This window comes from Bicyclus anynana, chromosome 17, assembly GCF_947172395.1.
Source record: "Bicyclus anynana chromosome 17, ilBicAnyn1.1, whole genome shotgun sequence".
Lineage (NCBI taxonomy): Eukaryota > Metazoa > Arthropoda > Insecta > Lepidoptera > Nymphalidae > Bicyclus > Bicyclus anynana.
The window spans coordinates 13,023,813-13,047,765 of NC_069099.1; positions in this window are offsets into that span (position 1 = coordinate 13,023,813).

Genomic DNA, 23,953 nt, shown 5'->3' on the forward strand with positions numbered 1-23,953 from the left:
TTTTCAGTTATATTTTTCAGTTATTTAAAAAAAAATATCACGTGTCTCAAACGGTGTAGGTAAAACATCGTGAGGAAACCTGCATACCTGAGAGTTTATTTAATTCTCTATGTGTGTGAAGTCAATGCCAATCCGCTTTGGGCCAGCAAGGTGGATAAGCCTAACCCTCTTATTCTGAGACGAGACTGGTACTTAACAGTAAGCCAAATCATCATCATTACCAACCCATATTCGGCTCACTGCTGAATTCGAGTCACCTCTAAGAATGAGACGGGTTAGGCCGATAGTCCACCACGCTGACCCAATTGGCCGACTTCACACACGCAGATATGGTATGCAGGTTTCCTAACGATGTTTATCCTTCACTGTTTGAGACACGAGATATTTAATTTCCTAAAATGCACACAACTGAAAAGTTGGAGGTGCATGCCCCGGACGAGATTCGAACCCACACCCTCCGGAATCGAAGGCAGAGGTCATATCCATTGAGTAAGTAAGTAAGCCAAATATGGGTTGGTTGATGATGACGATTGATTTTATTACGTAGAGCAAAGTCGTAAGTAAAACCTTGTCAAAACAAAAAAAAACATTTGTGCTGAGTGTCCTAAAAGGAAAACACGCTAAGGTCACTAGTAAAGGTTTATTGATTGACTGGCGAGAGGGTCGCAAACTTTTCCAGAGGGTGGCATTAGTTTCGCTTCATTGGACCGCAATTAAAAGAGGGAAGTGTTATTGAGTTAGGAGCTGAGGAATGAGCTCGGATTACTGAGTTTTCTGTTTGCTGTCAATTATTTATTGATTGTATGTGGTAGAATTGATTTTATTTGACGCACTGACGTGTATTACGTAGTTTGAAAAGCTTTGGCTTGTAACCGATGAGATAAGAGAGCCTCGGATTTCATTGATTTCAGCGTTAACAACCCATATTAAAATTATATAGAAGGCTTAGAGTCACACAGCGGGCGATGGAACGAGCTATGCTTGAGTATCTTTGTGAGCGAATCAGAAATAAGGACATCCGCAGAAGAACTAAAGTCACCGACATAGCTTTACGTATCGCGAAGCTGAAATGGCAACGGGTGGGGCACATAGTTCGAAGAGCCGATGGACGTTGGGGTCCCAAAGTGCTGGAATGGCGACCCCGCACTAGTAAGCGCAGTGTTGGCCGACCCCCAACCTGGTGGACTGCCGACATCAAGCGAGTTGCAGGGATTCGCTGGATGCAGGCGGCTCAGTATCGTGATGTTTGGAAGTCCTTACAAAAGGCCTATGTCCTGCAATGAACGTGAATTGTCTGACATGACGATGATAATAGCTATCAGTTGGCTATAAATCGTACAAGGCCTTTCGTTTGTCCACTGCGCTTTAGATGTACGCAGATGTTATTCGATGCACTTATTCTGGCAAGTGATCTTATCCAAAATTGCATTGCACATAAAGTTAATATTAATATTATTTTATAACCGTACTAGCGGACTCGCTCAAGCTTCGCTTTGACTTATTAATTTATTTATTTGCACTTCTTCCCTATCCCTACCTTACACTACCATACTCCTACCCCTACCCCTACCCTACCCCTACCCTACCTCTACTCTACCCCTACCCTACCCTACCCTACAACTACCCTACCACTACCCTACCCCTACCCTATCCCTATACCATAAACCTACCCTACCACTACCCTACCCTACCCCTACCCTACCCCTACCCTACCCCTACCCTACCCCTACCCTACCCCTACCCTACCCCTACCCTACCCCTACCCTACCCCTACCCTACCCCTACCCTACCCCTACCCTACCCCTACCCTACCCCTACCCTACCCCTACCCTACCCCTACCCTACCCCTACCCTACCCCTACCCTACCCCTACCCTACCCCTACCCTACCCCTACCCTACCCCTACCCTACCCCTACCCTACCCCTACCCTACCCCTACCCTACCCCTACCCTACCCCTACCCTACCCCTACCCTACCCCTACCCTACCCCTACCCTACCCCTACCCTACCCCTACCCTACCCCTACCCTACCCCTACCCTACCCCTACCCTACCCCTACCCTACCCCTACCCTACCCCTACCCTACCCCTACCCTACCCCTACCCTACCCCTACCCTACCGCTACCCTACCCCTACCCTATCCCTATACCATACCCCTACCCTACCACTACCCTATCCTAGGATTTAGGGGTTTGAAAAATAGATGTTGGCCGATTCTCAGACCTACTGAATATGCACAAAAAATTTCATCAAAATCGGTCGAGCCGTTTCGGAGGAGTTCAAGTTCGAACACCGCGACACGAGAATTTTATATATTAGATTTATTTCTTGTTTCTTTTTCTCTTTTTCGATTGGCTCTCTGGAAGAGATTGTTCATTAGCGATAAGGCTGCCAATTGTACATTAGTTTTTAAGTTAATTTCTTGCTTTTTAATCGACGCCTCCCGTGACCAGAAGGCTGGCCTATATTTAGGCCAAAGAATTAGTATTGCCATACAACGTGGCAATACTGCCAGCCTTCTGGGCACTTTACCAATGATCGTCGATTCGAACGAATTCTACGACGCCTGAGTCATTAGATAAAATTTATATTTAGTATATTTCCTTTTTAATTTTTATAATATGTAGTTATAGATAGGTACGTAGTTTTAATATTATTGTAAAATTTTATAAAATTTAAATAAAATTTCTTGCTTGTTATTATTCTTTTTGGTGTACAATATATAGGATATTTCATTCATTCATTCACCGTTAAATGGACTTGGTGTTGTTTGGTTTAAATTATCTATTTTCAAAAAACTTTAAAATATTTGAAACTATACTTTAGCTAAACTCAATGTAGAATGTTAATGTAATTGTCAACAAACAACATAAAAAACCTATGTCATTTCATACCCAAATTATTTACTTTGTTTTTTTGTAAAATATTACTCAAAATTTTAACTATATCTAATTGTTCTAAGCTTATCTAATTCTTTAGCTTAATCTGATTTACGTATTTGTTTGTTTGAACGCGCTAATCACAGGAACTACTGGTCCGTTGAAAAGAAATCAGTGTTAGATAGCCTTTTTATCGAAGAAGGTTATAGGCTATAATTTATTCCCATATTCTTACGGGAACGGGAACCACGCGGGTGAAACCGGCGTCTCCTAGTCTTCTATAAATTTGAATGAGTCCTGTTAAAACCGTTTCAGGTGTTTATGTGAATAAGTTTAAACATTTCAAACACACAGTTATTCCGAAGTCATAGACAAGCACTTCAATTTTATTTATATGTATTAATAGTTAATCAGAATAGGTCCACCAGCGTAGGTCATAGCCCGGAGGCTTAGGCGTAAACATAGCGAACTTTCACCGCGTCCCCGCAGCTTTAGTTACGAGTAAGCTGGATTTATTTATCCTTTAAAGCCTCCTATTTATCCTTTAAAACCCTTGACTACAATCTTAGCTGATGGTAAGTGATGATGCAATCTAAGATGGAAGTGGGCTAACTTGTTAGGAAGAGGATGAAAATCCACACCCCTTTCGGTTTCTACACGCCATCGTACCGGAACGCTAAATCACTTGGCGTTACGTCTTTGCCGGTAGGGTGGTAACTAGCCACGGCTGAAGCCTCCCACCAGCCAGACCTGGACAAATTAAAAAAACCCAGCTGGGGATCGAACCCGGGACCTCCGTCTTGTAAATCCACCGCACATACCACTGCGCCACGGAGGCCTTTAGATTTTTATCTTAGAATAGCCGGCGCCCCACGATTTAACTCGCGTAGTTCCCGTACCTGTGTGAAAACAGAGGTAAAATATAGTCTGTGACACTCACAAATAACATGGCTTTTAAGGGATAAAAGAATTTTCAAAATCGCTTTAGTAAATCTAAAGATTCCCCTACAATACCGCAAAGATTACCTCCTTATTAATTTAGATATTAGTATATATTTTCACCGTTTGAGACACGATGAAGGAAAAACATCGTGATGAAACCTGCATACCAGAGAGTTTTCTTAATTCTCTGCGTATGTGAAGTCTGCCAATCCGCATTGGGCCAGCGTGGTGGACTATTGGCCTAACCCCTCTCATTCTAAAAGGAGACTCGAGCTCAGCAGTGAGCCGAATATGGGTTGATAATGATGAATGAGTATAGATTGGTTTCTCCGAACATAGCGAACGACCATCATTAATATTTCAGTTTAAACTCTTTCATCTATTGTAAATGTTAGCTCGTCCACACAGTCCGGCCGCAATACATAATTGTTGCTAATAAATAACGAGCTATCGGCCGATCGCTCCGAACAATCGCCATTGTACCGCGCTGCCGCCGGCGCGCTGTCACTGGGTGGGTTCAGGTTCGGTGCCTGAGTTATGCTGGTAGGTGGACCCGCGGTATATCGTACCACGGTTAGTACACTACATACTTACAGTACCTATCTTAGCGTAGTCAATACTAATATAATAAAAATTGTGGTATTCTTGGGGGTAATCTCTTTCTTTACAAGTTAGCCCTTAACTACAATTTCACCTGATGGTAAGTGATGATGCAATCTAAGATGGAAGCGGGCTAACTTGTTAGGAGGAGGATGAAAATCCAGACCCTCTTCGGTTTCTACACCGGAACGCTAAATCGCTTGGCGGCAGGTACGACTTTGCCGGTAGAGTGGTAACTACCCGCGGCCGAAGCCTCCCACCAGCCAGACCTGGACCAATTAAGAAAACCTCAATCAGCTCAGCCAGGGCAAAATGTGATCCGAATTTAGCGACTCCACGGAGCGCACACGTTATGTAGATATATATAGATACACTTCCTAAACACACAACTCGACATTGTAGATAATATTTAGGTATTATTTGTTAATATAACTTTCTTTGTTTAATAAGCGCCTAAATGAAATTAAGACAATTATGCACATTTATTGTTCGCCTCAGGTTTTATGCTCTAGTGCCCTATCTCTAGTATAAAATACCATTGGGTACAGATATTTGTTACAGAATTTGTCTTTTTATTATACCTAGATATGGCATTCTGGACCATATAAGTATTATTATCTACCATACGACAAGACCTAATCAAAATTCAGATTGCTATATAATTAAAACTGCTAAAAAGTCCAATTTAAATACCAATAAGATAACATAAATATCAACATACTATACACAAAATAACAAATTAACAGCATAAAAAAAAATACCAAGATCCGTGATGGAACACGAAAATAATTTGTCACAATATAATTATAATCAATCGATGTTCATTAGAGTTTTAAAAATCACAAACAGGATCCACGTAATCGATTCTACGAAGGACGATGATAATTGCTTCAATTCGATGTCAATATCGATGATCTTTGACATTGTATAGAAAAACATCGATAAAAATAACAATGACACAAAAAAAATTATGACGAAAAATCATGATTCTCGATTCTGTTATTACGTTTGATTACTATTCTTTGACAAAAGTACTAGTGATGTCCATTTTATAGTGAGCTCCTTTACCTCACGTTCTGAGACAAATGAGCTGGAAATATCATATTGTTTTGATAAGTACGGGTCTCGTTGTAATGGTTATTAAGGTTATATACAGCAAAACACGCCTGACAATACATGATGGGACTACAAAAGATTACCTCGTGTGTCGAGGCGTCACGTTCTTTGATGATTGTCTATAATTAGAGGCGCGTATTAAATAAATTAAAAGGTAGAATTTTGGTAGCGGATGCTCTTGCTCATGGGTATGTCAATGTCAAATTGTCATGTATTGAATTTGAACGTGTTATTTGGTATAGACGAGTCGTATGTAATTATTCGTCGTATTGAGATGACCTTAACCACCGAATGGACTTTAATTCGATTGAAGTCGTGTTTTTGTCTGTTTTTAGTAAAAAATAATTGTACGAACGTACGAACGATGGTCATGAAAATGGTTTTTGTGCGTCCAATCGGACAATTAAGTAGTATATGATTGTAGGTAGGTATTTTTTCTGTGGAATTACCTACCGTTGCTTATAAGTAGGTATGTAGGTACCTATCATAAACAGAAAATTTTCCTAGTTCAATATTTCATAGCTAGGAGCTACTAAGACTTTATACACTTTAAAATATAGATAGTGCTTTGCCTAGACTCATAAGGAAAACTTCAACTTGATTTTATTCGGTGATATGAAGTGCTGATTGTACATGAAAATTAGTCTTTTTTATAGTATTATTGTAAACTAAAAGCACGTCGATAAGAATGTACATTTGTGCAGTGTAAAATATACTTATCAACCTGAATTTTAAAACCCTTAATTCTCCGCGTCATATATAAAGCGCTAATGTACCGCTTTTTAAAATATAAATCATCTTCTACTGTACCTAACCCATATCCTCTTTTTAGAAAAGATTGTATTAGTAATTCGTGTTTCAATTTAACTGAATAATAAACTGAAACTGAGAGTAATACAAACAGTAGACGACGAAAACGATGAGACATTTTGATGCAATGACTATTTTCTATTAATTAATTTCCGTTATTATTTTAAACGATAGCACCACATCTAATGCGTTAAATTAAACTCAGAGACGTGCGAGTTTTCTAATCGAATCATAAATATTTATATCCTAAATCAGCGATGATGCGAGCCTAGCGAGTCACTTTCGAAAAGATACGACAAACGATTCGTTTCAGTTTCAAAAAAGATCGATTAAATTACGAATGGACAGCACTAATTACTCGATCCAGTAACGTTCTTGAACAGTAAACGGAGCCGATGTATCGATTAAAAGAAATTGACACAAGACGATCAAAGGCGGCATCCGAAATATTTCAATAAAACAGATTGACTAATAATGAGCGAGTCAGCGATCGAACGATCTGTCGTGAGAACTTCAAGCTGTTAGTACGACTTTTACAACTTCCACTGCGGCCACGGAATAGGCGGGTTGTAAGCCTTATACTCGTACATGCAAGGGTTTTTATATAAATTAGGTAACAAACAAATAAATAAAATTATAATATAATTGGCATTGGCATCTGCGATTTTTTACTAGACTTAAAACAAATAAAATAGCATTAATAAATAATTATTTTTTAACCTCAGTATTCATAGAAAAATGTCTTAAAAGTTTAAAAAATCTTGGGGCAGTGGTGTTTTAGATATATATTCATATTATGTTTTTCTAAACAGTCACTTAAATTACAAAAAAATAAGTATTTTCATTTCATGTAAAGTTAAACTTAAAATATTTCTTATTGTATTTTTCACATAAACCAAAAGTATGTTGTATTACCAAATATTAATTAATAGTGCATTTTCTTTCTCATTATCATATTACGATCTATTTGTGAGAATATTAAATAATTCATTAGTAAATATTTACGTCTATAAATTTTAACAGTTCAAATGCAGTAGGTATAGTGTCTATTCTAATTTATATATTAGTATAGACAATTAGACATCTATTATTTTATTGTTAATTTCCAGGACTACTTTCTATCAACATTAAGCCATATCTTGAGTGTATCTATTGCGTCACTATTTTGCAAATCACATATTTTGAATAATTGAATTTCCAAATCCAATAAAGTTCGCTGGTCGCGTTAGTCGTGGCCCCTCACCAAAGCGCGACTTTTACAACTGCTACACTGAGAAGAAATCCACCTATTTCGGATTCGTCACGCAATTCGTCAATCAATTCACCGTCACCGCTCTATACGTCGTCTGGAGTCCATTAAATGTCAATTTTGATAAAAAAAAAATACCTCTTTGGCTCGCCGCTCGCATATTAATTCCTATAAAATTAATAGCGATGACAAATCCATTAATTTGAATTGCTGTTAACTGGTTCTAAAATTTGTCGATGGATATAACGTTTCGTTTCTAAACGGACGTCAAAATTACGTTCTTTTATTTTTTTTATCGATAGAATCGTCCTTAGTTTTGACGAGTTTTTAAAAACTTCGACTGTGTTTAACTGCTGCAGATTTAATCAACCTATTTTCTTCATTACTTTTTACGTTGTAGTAGGTACTGGATCAACAAATCTCTTGGCAGTATGGCTTTGTTTTTACTAGTAAGCGTTATTAGCTACTCGTACGATAAATCGAACGTCATTAACATCCCAACCCCTGTAGCCGAGTGGTACATCGATTCTCTTTCTACAATCGCAAACGCTTTGAAAAATAAAAAAATGTATGGGAACGACAGATCTCGATCACGTGACCTGTCGATAGCAAATGTCATTTCCATACATTTTTCTAGTTTTCGAAGCGTTTGCGATCGTAGAAAGAGAATCGACGTGCCACTTGGCTGAACATTTACGATTGTTAATTAATGCGTATTTTTCTATTAACATTTACTCCACCTATTAAACGGACATTTTTAGAAGATACACAAGTTCTTTTTAGGCAAATTTTGGTCGTTGTTTTAATGTACAAAAATTACCAAAGAGAAAAACATTTTTGAAATATTTTTAAAAGGTACCTACATTTAGAAATCGTCTTTCGACATTCTTGCGTCGCTAAATAAATCGAATTATTATGTGTACCCAACGCGAACCGAATTTGGCAATTAAAATATTTTGTAGTCAATCAAAAGACCACAGATTATGCGTGGATAAACATTTTATTGGCTACCATCAATATTTATTTCATCGCTGTACCTAAAAACATTAAAAGGTTTCATGTTGAAGACCTCATACATACCTAAATCATCAAAATATTCCAAATTTGAACACTCCGACAAAAATTACTAATTGAGACGATTATTAAGAAGTCCTTATTCCTTAAGCGATGGAGGTACCAACCAGACCGATGACAGGAACTCAAATAAATAGAGGTTGTCTTCTTTTCTGATTGTGTAAGGGGCGGCTCCTTTATAGGACCTCAGGGACGTCACCCAACGCAGAAGCATAGGGCCCGAAGGCAGAAGCAGAAAAGATGGACGGAACGACTCTCTAAGGGCACACCGTTGTAGATACTCCATGTTAGTGAGGTGGTCATGTTGAGGCATGGGTAGTAAACCTCTATTATTACAACGACAACCATACAAATTATACTGGAATGCTAACTATGGCCCTAAATAAGCTCAAAGTCACAAGATGGAGCAAGTTTTGTTTGGAGTTTCTCTGCGTGATCGAACTAGAAGTGCGGAGATCTGCAGAAGAATCAAACTCAGACATAGCTCATCAAGTCGCGAAGCTGAAGTGGGCAGGCATTAATTAGCATATTCTCATCGTTCTTATTCATTATAATAATTAATATGTATATTAAACAACGACAATATTTAAAATTCTCGTGACTTATAAGTAAATGGACGACGGAAAAGGAAGAATGTCTATATTAGGAACCCAATACACCATATTACGAACCTATGCATAATAGGGTGCTTGGAATTTCTTGATATTAATGTTTTTTTTCCATATGTTTTCCTTTAATGGACTTTGCTTGACTGTTGTCTTGATGTTTATATGTGATTTTTTAAGTCATTGTTATCATAATTAGTATCGTAACTAATCATAATAGAAATGCTAATTTGAGTTAGTAGTAACTGATTTGGAAGCTAGATTTATCTATCTATCATTATCAACCCAAATTCGGCTCACTGCTAAGCACGAGTCTCATCTCAGAATTATAAGGATTAGGCCAATAGTCCACCACGCTGCGCTGGCCCGGATTGGCTGACTTCACATACGTAGAGAATTTAAAAAATTCTCAGTTAGGCAGGTTTTCTCATGATGTTTTTCTTTCACCGTTCGAGACATTTCTTAAAATGCACGTAACTGAGTAGTTGGAGGTACATGTCCCTTTGAAATCGGAGGCAGAGGTCATATCCACTGGGCTATCACGGCTTTTTATAACGGCTGGTAATAGCTGTGACTAAAGCCTACCACCAGACCCGAGTTAAATATCAAATCCTGGACCTCTCTGTTAAGAACCACAACATTGCCTGCCCCCAAGAAAAAGATCATTCCAAAGCAACCATGCCTCCACACTCCACATGTACGGCAAAGACGTACCGCAAGCGATTTAGCGTTCCGGTACGAAGAAACCGAATGGTTGTGGATTTTCATCCTTCTCCTAACAAGTTAGCCAGTTCCATCTTAGATTGCATCATCAACATCAGGTGAGATTGGAGTCAAGGGCTAACTTGTAAAGAATAAAAAAAAAATACGTGTGGCATTCGGGGATTACATGGCATTTTTTATCAACATATGCAATTATCAACATATGCAATTATAATCATTTATTTATGCAGTATATTTTTCTTTATAAAATAACAAGCTAACACCGCACGGTTTCACTTGCGTGGTCTCCGTTCCTGTAGGAATACGGGGATAATATATAGCCTATAGCCTTCCTCGATAATTGGACTATCTAACACTGAAATAATTTTTCAAATCGGACCAGTAGTTCCTGAGATTAGCGTGTTCACCCAAACAAACAAATTCTTCAGCTTTATAATATTAGTATAGATAAATACCTAAATAAAAAATGTCTTGAAGTTGAGCTGGAATCGAATTCAGGTTTAACTAAGTTTGCCTCTTAGTTTCACACCACTTGTCCAGTTGAGTCGATATGACAACGTCGGAATGTGTTAACGTGATGCACGGCTTGGGTGTTAGGTCTAAATTCGTTACGGAATTTCTTGATTCGGTCGCCGCGCTCAAAGCCTGCGATAAAAGCTATATGCAATAGCTTAAAAACACTTCATACTTTGCAAACTTATACTTACTTACGATAAAAAGATTGTAGGAGCATTGGCTGACTTTCAACTTAACTCACTTTGAAGACTAAAAACGTACCTATATATTCTCTAACTGTCTTTACTGAACTTCTTATGGTACATCATGTCAATGTACTACATACCAGTACGAAACATGTAATTGTCCATATCTCTTCATCTTTTTAGACAATGCGTACTCAGATAGTTATTTCCACGTCTATTGTTGTGTCCACCTACCGGAAAATTACTAAGAAAACCTCTATATAACACAATATATGCCCATCTGTACCTATTGTCTCTTGTAACAACGCATTGCCTATTGGCCGGCCACAGTTTCATACTTGCAACGACAAAATCATCAACCATGACATCCGTATGTAAGGCAATCTTGTGTAGTGTAAAAAATAAGGTACGCACATAACCAGTAATGCGAAGAGTTTCTTCGTACGCTGTCAGTTGGTACGCTACACTGTGTCATGTTCGCTGGAGCTGACAAAGCTTAGCAATTTTTCTTTTGCGTGTCTACAATTGTTTTGTTAGTCTAAACTAGATTTTATTGTAATGGATTAAGGTGTATGTGGTTATTATATGAAGTGTTTCTTAAGCTTGGTTTGATGTGAGTGTCAGCCGTCATGGTTTGTTAAGTTCGTGTTGCTTCAACGTTGTCGGAGGTTGCAAAATCTGTCGCACTCATATGAGAATAAGCGAGGCTCTTACTTGATATAGTATTGCAAGGAAATTTGTACAGTTTTCAGCTCTAAATATTATACTGGCTGTGACTCTTAAGAGCGCGCAGCGTGTCGGTACGATATGGATAAAATTCGAAGCGCAAACGAGACACCGAATTATGACTTTCCAGTGAGTGCAAAGCACGGAGCGATTGACGCGCGACGAAAATTTTATGACGTGAACGTCAAAACCATTTTTACCTAATTGCAAGTAAATTAAACAACATAACGAAAAACAAAATGGCCATGTTCAAGATATATACTTAATTTTCTATACAAAACAAAAATTTAAGAAAATAAGTTTGCTTTTCCTGAGATTGAAAGCAAAATGTGAGCAAAACATGTATTTTTCAAAAAAATAAACTATCGAGAAAAGTTTTACAAATTGTGTATTTTGGATAATCATAACGAAGCTAACACTTTGAAATATCATTTACCCAAATATCAGGCTCTTATTTTTTCCAGAATCTGAGATCCAGAACCATTTGTAACCACCAAATTACATATTCCACACTCTTAAGTCCGATCTTATTGAACTTCTAGGTTACGCCACGCGGTTTCACCCGCACGGTTCCCGTTCCAGTAGGACTACAGGGATAAAATATAGCCTATAGCCTTCTTCGATAAATGGGCTATCTAACAGTGAAGTAATTTAAATCGGACCTGTAGTTCCTGAGATTAGCGCGTTCAAGCAAACAAACAATCTCTTCAGCTTTATAATATTAGTATAGATTAGGTAGCTTGGCTTAATATAAATTAATATTTATGAAAGATTGCATGAAAAATGAATGTATAATTTAAAGTAGTATTTAAACACCGTCTTTCTTCTGTTTTTCGGTCTAAATACACCCGTAGGTAACTATTAACTATAGGTTGCTTACCTATGGGCACATGAGGCACACTAAGCCTCAGACTGAATCTGGTCACGGGGCAACACTTTCTAGGTTCTTTGCATGCTTTGTAAAATTTTTAGGCGAAAGCTTTTCACTATGCCATTAGGTGAGCCATACCTATGCTTGATCTGTTGGAGTTAATGAGTTTTGTGAGTCGAGCATTATTGGCATGCACATCTTATAGAAAAAAATGCACCACTTACTCTGCAAACTCTATCTATCAAAAGAAAATTTCCATTTTGTACAATTTCTACGTACACTTCACTTCTGCGATGCAGACTTCATACCCTGTTATTGACCTCATACCTTGAGATTTATTTAAAGAACTATTTAATAAATAAAAAAAATCTCCACCATCTGATGCCTGTCCCGAAGCGCCTATAATTTTGGTCTCTCGTAATTTATGTTGTTTTGAGTTCTTTGCTAGTCACATTTCTGGGCGAAATTTTTGACATTCCGTCACCGCCCTCAAAAGTAAATTATAGGGTCGGGATACATGGCGATTCTAGACACGGAAAATAAATGAGTGTAAAAATATAAATGTTCAATCATTAAATGTTTTTTTAGATTTCCTATAATTAATCTGGTATGTCAATAAAATTGTGATGTTGGCGGAATTGGCGAATTTAGTTTAAACGCATTTTTCGGTCCTATATTTAGAAATTATGAATTTTAGTTAATACGTGACATTCATTTGATGGTTGCTTAATGCATGACTGTTATTTTTATTTTGTTTTATAAGTAATGTGGCTTATTTTAATATGGTATATGTCTGTCGGGTCAGCTAGATTTTACATATTATGTTTATTAGCTGACCCAGCAAACGTTGTCTTATAAATTTTGGGTTGGTCACTTAGGGGTATAAAAGATAAAGATAGATACATAATAAATAACCTATTCTCAGACCTACCGAATATACATATAAACCTTCATCAGAATCGATCAAGCCGTTTCAGAGGAGTATGAAAATAAAAAACGATAATTTTATAATTCAGATTTTATTGTCTTCTTTCTCTACAGCTGTTTTGTATATAATAATTTAAAAATAAAATGATTTTTTTTTTGTAATAGTGCTACTAAACATTGTGGTATATGGTATAATTTTAGAATCCTACTAATATTATAAATGTGAAAGTTTGTATAGATGTTTGTTACTCTTTAAAGCCGATACTACTGAAGCGATTTGGCTGAAATTTGGAATGGAAATAGATTTTACTCCGGATTAACACATAAGCTTTTATGCACTTTTTATCCCGAAAAAATCCATGGTTTCTCGAGATTTGCGAAAACTGATGATTTTGATGATATGAATGTTTGTTACTCTTTCATGCCTCGACTACTGAACCGAATTAGCTGAAATTTGGTATTGACATATATTATAGCCTGGATTAACACAAAGGCTACTTTTTATCCCGGAAAAATCCATGGTTCCCGAGGGATTTGTGAAAAACTAAATTCCACGCGGATGAATAATGAAATGTCAGATAGTATCATATATTTTTTCTAACACATCAGCTGTTATCTACATGTAATTATATTAATTTTTTGCATTCTCTGCATCAGCAGAGATCCTCAAGCGGCGCAAATATAGCAATCTCGTCGGAGATTACATATTTGAGCCGTTTGCGGTCGAAACACTAGGACCGTGGGGTCCGAGTACACGCTTTCTTTACAAAGAAATTGCAAAGCGTTTAATCGACACCACCCGTGACCAGAAGGCTGGCCTGTATTTAGGCCAAAGAATTAGTATTGCAATACAACGTGGCAATACTGCCAGCCTTCTGGGCACTTTACCTATGATCGTCGATTCGGACGAATTCTACGACGCCTGAGCCTTTAGATATAATTTAAATTTAGTATATTTTCTTTTTAATTTTTATAATATGTAGTTATAGATATTTAGGTACGTAGTTTTAATATTATTGTAAAACTTTATAAAATTGAATAAAGAATATGTTTTTTAATTTTCAGTTGGAAGCGAATGTAATCCCGCCACGTATCTCAAGTCGTCCCCTCGGCGATGACGATATATTTGCATAATAACTGGCTCCGCTCCCCGTTGGCCACTTTTTTCATCAAATTCCACCTTTGACGGGATTATTCGAATACTTGATGGATTTACACCGAACTGTTGGATTGGATTTAAAATTAGACGCGACAGTTTTGATGATTAAAGAATTTTTAGCATCGGAGATGGTTCGGGGGTGTGTCAGGGGTGGTATTTTTTATGTTTGACGACCTCTCTGGTGCAGTTTGTAGTGCTGTGGATCTCTACATAGAGGTCCTGGATTCGATTTCCAGTTCAGGTAATTTGGGATTTTATATTTTCTAAATTGGCTCAGGTCTGGTCTGGTAGTTGAAGTAGGTCGTAAGTTAGCCCTTGACTACATTCTCACCTGATGGTAAGTGATGATGCAATCTAACAAGCGGGCTAACTTGTTAGGAGGAGGATGAAAATAGACACCTCTTTCGGATTCTACCCGACATCGTACCGGAACGCTAAATCGCTTGTACGTCTTTGCCGGTAGGGTGGTAACTAGCCACGACCGAAGCCTCCCACCAGCCAAAATTACTACTTTACGGGCTGATACTTACGGCTAAGCTAAGCGTTCCGGTACAATGGCGCGAAGAAACTCAGTGGTAGAATAAAAATTTTAATAAAAAAAATTCAACCGACTTCCAACTCAAAAATTAACCTAAACTAAAAAGCAAAAAATAACATCTTACCTATGTGCTACCTTCTGATCAGTTTGAAGGCGGTGCCAAGCCAGTGATGTTTTAATTGAAGCCGTTTAAATTACAAAATTTCTGTGGTTCTTTCAGAAACGGCTAGGTAAGATGTTATTTTTTGCTTTTTAGTTTAGGTTAATTTTTGAGTTGGAAGTCGGTTGAATTTTTTTTATTAAAATTTTTATTTTTTAATTTTTAGTGTTAGCACACCTACTGAGTATGAACAAAAATTAATAAGCAATTAGTTGAAACGTTATTTTCTTATGATAAGTATCTAAGTCCTACAATCCCAATTTTAAAAATACTACCTTAACTCATATACAAAATTTCACTCCCCCTTTATCCACACGTAATATAAATATTCAGAAAAACGTGAAAGGTGACCGTCCTCCGTCTTCATCACCAGACCCCCTATGCAGCCACAATCCATATGGTTGAAAAGTTCTCATCAATATAAAATTTATCATGTCCAAACACTAGGTAGCTACTGTGAACCGTCGAGGAGTTCCCTAAACTCTCCTTCATCTTCGTCACCAGACCCCTAATACAGTCACAACCTATACAGGTGGAAAGTTCTCATCAATACAAAATTATCAAGTCAAAACACAAGGTAGCTACTGTGAACCGTCCAGGAGTTCCCTTAACTATCCTTCGTCTTCATCACCAGACCCCTAATACAGTCACAACCCATCTAGGTGGAAAGTTCTCATCAATACAAATTTATCAAGTCCAAACACAAGGTAGCTACTGTGAACCGTTGAGGAGTTCTCTTAACTGTCCTTCGTCTTCATCATCAGACTCTTAATACAGTCACAACCCAACTAGGTGGAAAGTTCTTATCAATACAAATAAAGCTAGCCCAAACAAAAGGTACCTGCTGTAAATCGTTGACGAGTTCCATCGTCTGTGTTTCGGCTCCATCATCAGACCAACTCCAGACTTTCATAAAATTGTAGTGGTTTAAAATACATTATGGAAACACTAACAAACGCACTAGCCGTCGCTAAGATTTTCGAAAATTCCCCTCGATTTCTCCAGGATGCCATCATCAGATCCTGACATGAAAAAAATGGGACCACCCTGGAATCAAACCCTTTGAAACAAAAAACGAATTTTCAAAATCGGTCCATAAATGACGGAATTATCGCTGGACATACATAAAAAAAAAAAAAAAAACATACATACAGCCGAACGTAGAACCTCCTCCTTTTTGGAAGTCGGTTAATAATCTTGTACCTCATTCAAGTAAGCCGGCTAACATTTTAGACTGCATTGCAACTTAACATTAGGTGAAATCGAAGTCAAGGGCTAACTTGCCATTGAATAATAGTAGGTACATTATGATATAAGTGCGGTAAGTTGAAAATTACAGCCGAGGCTATATTGCTAGCTCGAGCCGTAGGCGAGAGCTATGGTAAGAAAGCAGAGACTATAATTAATGTACGACGTATACAAATTTGCGAGGAAACACATTTTCTGAAAATGAATTTGCTTCTTTGCCAGGCGCATCAAAATGTTATCATTTTATAATCGCATTAGATCGTTGATCATATACCTTGACAGAAAAGTAATTACTAGCAAGGCACGTGCTACACAATAATTGGTCTGAGATTGGAGCAGCATGGTGAGTCTGAGCTTCATATCAAGGCGCATGGCCCTGTAGTGACCATGACTAAAGAAAATACTTGCTATTCCACGAACATTTGCTTCGGTAAGTAAAAATACTTCTATGCATATTAATATACTACGTTAATTATATTGTCCGTTTTTAGTCAAATAAAATTTGTTTTGCCATGGTCACATCTACATAATATAATTTAATATTAATTCAGCTGGTAATTAGCAATTACTGTCGCGCATCCCACAACGTGCAATTAAGATAAGACTTGATTGGATTAAATGTACTTAACATTCTTATACAGACTTTAACGTACGGATTTTGATGGTGTTATTATTTTTTTTTTTAAATAGACACAATGTGAACGTGTTTCTATTTTATTATACCTATGGACGTCTACGTTTTAAGGCTGTATCACATGTGATGCATGATTTATTTTGCATGTTGGTACGACGATCGTGTTATTCGAAATTTGAAAATGTATATACATTGAACATTATTTTAATATTTATAATGTATTAACGCATAGAACTAAGAATCTTCTAATTTCGTAGAACAGACGTCTATGCAAAATATCATTAACATTTCTTAAGAATACTAATTACTAAATAAGTAATTTTGGCTGTATGTGTCCAGTCACTTAATTATCTTTTGAGGTGACAATGTCTTATAATTCGATGGAGCCGACTGCACACTCGAAAAAAGATGTCGTCATGCGTCGTTCCCTCGCTGTAGGGTGGCCAACTTTTTACAAGAAATAAAGTATATTCTGGCCTATTAAGATTATTATTAAACAGTACTTTAGAAAACGAACGTTTTCTTTTGAAAAATGCAACCATTTATCAATCCAATAGAATTTTGTTATGACGTTGTCACGTTCAACTATTGTCAGTAAACCGACTTTACAGACAACCGATTTTTTTTAAATACGTCTTATCATGTGAGAAAGTTCATTCAAAAAGCAACTTATTTAATAAAGATAAGGTTCAAGGAAAACTTGAGCATAAACTGACTAGAATCAGCAGCAATTTTGCGTAAAAATGTTTTTCTAACTCGACAGTTTTTTTTTTTTTTTTTTTCTGTCTGAGTAGGTGCCGATAGCTCCCTGCGGAACCACTACGGCGTCACCGGGGGGGGGGTTGGGCGAGCGCAGAAGCATCGCCTGATGTGACCCGAAGGCTGAAAGAAAGATAGAGGACGGAACGGCTCTCTAAGGGCGTCTCCTATGAGACTCGGACCTCGGCTTAGAAGGCCATTCTGGAGGAGGTAACCGTGACCTGAGTGAATCAGTCCGGACGCCCCTAAGATCGTGAGTTAGAAAACCCACGTCCGGGTGACGTTAGATATCGGGGACCTCGTCTTCGCCGGCGAAGACGCTGTGTAGCTTGTGATTGTGTTACCTGGGAAGCATTGTCGGTTGTTATGTCATCGTCTGGATCGTAAAGGACGTTCTTGGGACGCCTCTGCTTGCAGTTAGCGTTTAGGTTGGGAGTGTAATTGCAGGCCTCAACCACTAGTTGGTTGGGATGGATGGCAGCTCTGTCAAAATAGTTTTGAGAGAGCTGTTTCATGTACTTAGCTATTGTCGGTAATTCTAGATCTCTATGGAGGTCATTATTGCGTAAAAACCACGGCGCACCCGTGATTTGACGCAGAAAACGATTCTGTAGGGTTTGAAGCGGCCTAAGGGTCGCTTTGGGACGGTGGGCAAACACTACACTAGCGTAGGTTAAGATCGGACGGATCGTAGTTTTATAAAGCGTTAGCTTTGAGCGGAGGGACAATTTACTTTTCTTATTTATCATAGCGTAAAGGCGGTGCATTACGTATGCGGCTTTTTTTCTCGCTTTGTTAACGTGCATGGAGAAGCTCATGCGGTTATCGAAAGTAACGCCTAGGTACTTGGCAGTACGTTGCCAGGGGATGGGTGCTCCGTAAAGGGAGACTTCTTTGAGTCCGGACTTGAGACGGGAGACCGCTTTGCCGGTGAAAAGCACGGCTGCGCTTTTCTCTGGGTTGACTTCTATACGCCAAAGGCGGAACCATTTACCTATAATGTTTACCGCCTTCTGGAGGCGGGCTCTAATGTGGACCCGGTTTACTGCCGTCGCGTACAGTGCGGTGTCGTCCGCAAACTGGGCGATGTGTACGCCCGGGTGGTCGGTGGGAATGTCGCTTGTGAAGAGCGAGTATAAAAGCGGGGAGAGCACGGAGCCCTGAGGGACTCCTGCGCGAATCTGTCTGGGTGAAGAGAGAGTGCCGTCTATACGGTACCTGAAGGTGCGGTTGGACAGAAAGCTGTGTAGCAAGCGTACCATTTTGTTTGGTACGCCGAAACGGTTTAGTTTGAATATCAAGCCTTCGTGCCAGACGCGGTCAAACGCTTTAGCTACGTCAAAGAAGAGCGCCCCGGTGGCGATGGGGTTATGAAATGTATTAAAACCGGTTAGAATGTGCTCCGTGAGGCGGTGCACTTGATGAACACATGAGTGTTTACATCGAAATCCAAACTGTTGTTTGATGAGAAGTTGCTTTTCATCGCAAATGGCTTTGAGACGATTCAAAATGATTATCTCATACACCTTGCCAATGGTGTTGAGAAGACTAATTGGGCGGTAGCTAGTCGGGAGGTCGCGGGGTTTACCCGGCTTGTGGATGCCAATGACAGTGGCTTCTTTCCATGCGTCTGGGAAGGCGCAGTGAGCTAGGAGAACATTGAAGATGTTCACCAGGAGGTTGATTATCTGGACCGGGAGAAGCTTTAAAGCTTTGTTGCTAATCGTATCAGGCCCCGGAGCCTTCTTTTTGCGCAAGCCCTTGATAACCGCAGAGACTTCCTCGCATGACGTAGGGGTAATTTCGACTCCGTCCGGGGGGCGAGATAAGATAGAAGTGAGTTCGGACTTCACTTTTTTCGCGTGTGATTTTACAAATGCCGTAGTGCTTGGAGTGCACTGGGCTTCCAGACTGTCGGCTAGGCATTCGGCCTTATCGATGTCCTCGATCGCGTTTGGGAGGCCAGGGCGTTTGAGAGGTGGGGTGGCTGCGAGGCGGTCGGCTTTGAGATATCTTGCCACGTCGTAGAAGGCTACGTGCGATGGCTCGAGCTCTCTCAGTCGGTCGTCCCATTGTCTGTCATAACGCCAGCGCAAGCGACGCTTGCACCGTCTTCCGAGAGTCCAAAGAAGACTCGCGTTTTGTCGGGTCGGTTCAGATTCGTAGCGTCTTTGCTGTGCGTTTCTATCCGCCCGGCCCGTAGGTCCGACGACAAGGGGACCTTGCTGAAGGCAGGGACCTCCTTGGTGCAATCTTTTATTGCTTCGCGAATATGGCCATTTAGGTTCGAAGAAGCTGCGAGCGCTTCGCCTAACGTTTCTATCTCGTCAGGAATTTGATCTAGGTGCTGTGAAGCCAAGGACTTGAGACGCTCAGACAGTCTCCCGTAATTAATTATAGTTTTGGTCGGGGGGGTCGTGGAGGGCGGGCGGCCAAGCTGGAGTATAACTGGTCTGTGGTCCGAGTCCGAGGCCAGATCCGAGAACACTTCCAAAGGACTCACTTCAAGAGTGATGTTCTTTAGGAGTGCCAGATCCAGTACGCTCGGAGTTTGGTTTCGTGTGTCCGTCAGTCTCGGGTAACGTGTTGGTTTGTCGGGGGTGAGCAAAATGAAATTAGCATCGTCGCGGTCAGTCAGTCTTCTTAGAGTGTTGCCGCTAGTGTTATTATAAGCGTTGAGCCAACTTGTATGTTTAACGTTAAAGTCACCGGCCAAAATGACGGAGTCACTTAAGGAGAGGAGTGTCTGAATGTCACTCTCTAAGAGACGTTTACCGCAGGGTTGGTAAACTGAAACCAGTGTGATCGGCGGATGGCCGGTCATACTGAGACTTCCATGTTAGTAAGCTCGGGAGGATCAAGAGGAGTACAGTGAAGAGCCCTTCTGTGATATATAGCTGTACCTCCCTTCCTTTGGGTGGTCCGGTCGTTTCTAATCATTAGGTATTTTGGGATCGCGAAGGCTAGGTTTCAAGGTCTACTTTATATTTCTCAATGAAGAGATCGTATTCTTCCATACGGAATACATCCGAGAAGGAGTGAGTCGCGTATGAAGGTTTGGACGAAGCTTGAGGGGCCGAGAGAGGGGGTTGGGCCGCAGGAGCGGCCCTCGGGGGCTGTTTGGCGACCGGAGAAGCCGGTGCCGCAATAGGAGCGTTAGGCGCTCCGTACAATGGCTTGTTCCAAGCGTTGGTGGTAGGCACCGGCGTTGGAACAAACCTGTGAGCGGGCTTTTTGGGTGCCGCCGGTTTGCGGCCCGCTGCCCTGCCCCTTCGCTTGCCTGGCTGTGGGGCCTTCCGGCATCCGCGATAGTTCGCGGGATGGCCGGCTTCGCCGCACAGCACGCAGCTTGGGGGCACTTCAGCGATCCGTTCCTTGCGGGGACAATCTATCGTGCCGTGATCTCCCAGGCACTTAACGCACCTGGGACGGGCAAAATAATTCCTTTGAGAGTGTCCATAGGTCTGGCATCTATGACATTGACCTATGCGGCCACGGTTGTTGGGCTTCTCAAAGGAGAGGCCAGAGAGGTGGCATATCGCCTTCAAGTTGTATATCCTCTTGCCCTCAGGAGAGAGCTCGAGGATCACTAGACAGAGGTCTAGCGGCTCTTTTGAGCGTGATCGGTACATTCGGTGTACCTCCTGGACGGGGAGATCCTGTTTAAGCAGGTCGGCTTTGATGAGCTCAGTATCAAGCTCCTTGGGGAGACCGCGGACTACTACGCGGAGGACTCGCTCATCGCTCAGAGCGTAAGTGTGATAGCCTATTGAGTTTGACCTCAATAAAGCTGTCAGACGCCTATGGTCACCGGATGAGTATGAGTCCTAATTGCCTCTTTCTCTTTCTGTCATTGCGTTAAAAAGAGAGAGCTTGAAACGAATAACAAACTCACTCTGACGAGTTTTAGGAACATCGTTATAGAATAGTGCTTCTAAAATGCTACTAAAGTGTTTTTCAGATAGCATGGGTACGATGACAGTTCGTTTTACTCTTGAAAGTTGGCCGCGATTCACGATAATAGTACGTATTATGAACGTCATAAAGGCAACTGTACCGTAGCGTACTATGCTATCTGAAAAATACTTTTTAATCGCTGTTATTCGACGACAAATGTATCACATGTGCCACATGCCTTATATTAATAGGAAACGGAGTCATCTCGTGACGGAAAGTTCGCTTTTTATAGTTTTTTATTACGTTATTAAGTCGTAAAGTTGTATCAAGAGACCATTTTGTCAATCTTTAATTCTACGGCCATTATTTCTAGTGCGTTTTCATATGTGATCGTGAATGTAGATTGAGCTCACGATCTGCATGAAAGTTGGGTATTGATATAAATCATTCTTATTTTCTATTACATCATCTTAATCATCATCATCGTCATTATCATCATCACCATTGAAAAATGCTTAGTTAATATTGGATCGATTTCATCTTTTCACAACACTTTTCTTAAGCCTAAGGTTGCCTGAAAGAAAATGTTTCGAAGCGACAGTTCCGCCCTCTACATACTACTTCTTTCATCTTTTTCCTTTTTTCCTTATATTCTACTAACTGACGCCGCGCGGTTTCACCCGCGTGGTTCCCGTTCCCGTAGGAATAAGATAATATAAGATAATAAAGCTGAAGAGTTTGTTTGTTTGTTTGTTGGATTAAACGCGCTAATCTCAGGAACTACAGGTCCGATTTAAAAAATTCTTTCAGTGTTAGATAGCCCATTTATCGAGGAAGGCTATAGGCTATATATTATCTCCATACTTCTACGGGAATAGGAACCACGTAGGTGAAACCGCGCGGCATCAGCTAGTATGATTATTTTGAAAAAGTCAAGGCGCCTGGGAGCTGTCATAGAAAACGCTGCCTCAGAGATACACAGTAGAATTTGCCATGTAAAAACGTGATCGCCTAGTGGATATGACTAGGTTCGAATCCGGTCGGGTCCGGTGGCATGCGCCTCCTAGTTTTCAGTTATGTGCATTTTATGAATTTAAATATCACGTGTCTCAAAAGGTGAATGAAAAACAAAATGTGAGCCGTCACGGGACGCCTGGCTGATGTGAAACATCGATATTATTATAATCCATTAACACCGTACACACTAGTGCATATTGACTGTATATATATATCATCATATAGCGCGGCGACTCGTCGCCACGGCATGCGTCGCTACGCCAGAAATCGATTTTACGTGCGGCTATAGTTGTTTCACATCAACATCGTGAAGAACCGACATACATCGTGGTAGACTAAGGCCTAATCCCTCTCATTCTGAGAGGAGACTCGTGCTCCGTGCTGAACAGTGATGATGATGATTTTAATTTTATAAATAATTACGTACAATGAAAGCTTACATGGATTTAAAAGTCGCAGGCGTCCGGTAGTTACCATGTAAATTTAGATAAACACTAAAAAAAACGCAAAATTAACGACCATGGAAGACTCAAGTTCCACCGCCGATTGCTTTATAACCCCGCTTTCTAAGACAACACGCAACGAAGCACAGAAGGGTAATACGTCTAGTCTAATAAAAATGGCCACATAATTTCAAATCTCGTGGCGCGACCGCTAGTCGCAACGTTCTGTGACCGTTCCGGATTGCGCCCATCTGAATTATTCATCATTGGCCGTAATTAAATGTCTTGGGTGTAAAAAGCGCTGACACCTTCCTGTGGGATACCTTGGGGCACGGAGACTTGATTACGGTCGTCACTCTGCCAACCTTATCTTTATTTTTTTTAATATCAACCATAACTGGAATGCAACGCTTCCAACGTGTGTTAGAATGCGTTTGTCTGAAAGATGTGTTGCTTAAAAATACGTAGGGGAAACGGAAGAAACTTGGCTTGTAAGAGCCGTGATAGCCCAGTGGATATGTATGCCTCCGATTATGGAGGGTGTGGGTGTGAATCCGGTCTGGAACATGCACTTCCAAATTTCAGTTGTGTGCATTTTAAGAAATTAAATATCACGTGTCTCAAACGGTGAAGGGAAACATCGTGAAGAAACCTGCATATCAGAGAATTTTCTTAATTCTCTGCGTGTGTGAAGTTTAAAGATGTGTTGCTTAAAAATACATAGTAGGGGAAGCTGGAATAGCATTTATATTTTTACAATGTGCAAATCGGATGAGTAAGTAACTTGGCTCTTGTAATAGCCGTGATAGCCCAGTGGAAATGAATTCTGCCTCCGATTCCGGGTGTGGGTTCGAATCCGATCTAGGACTTGCAC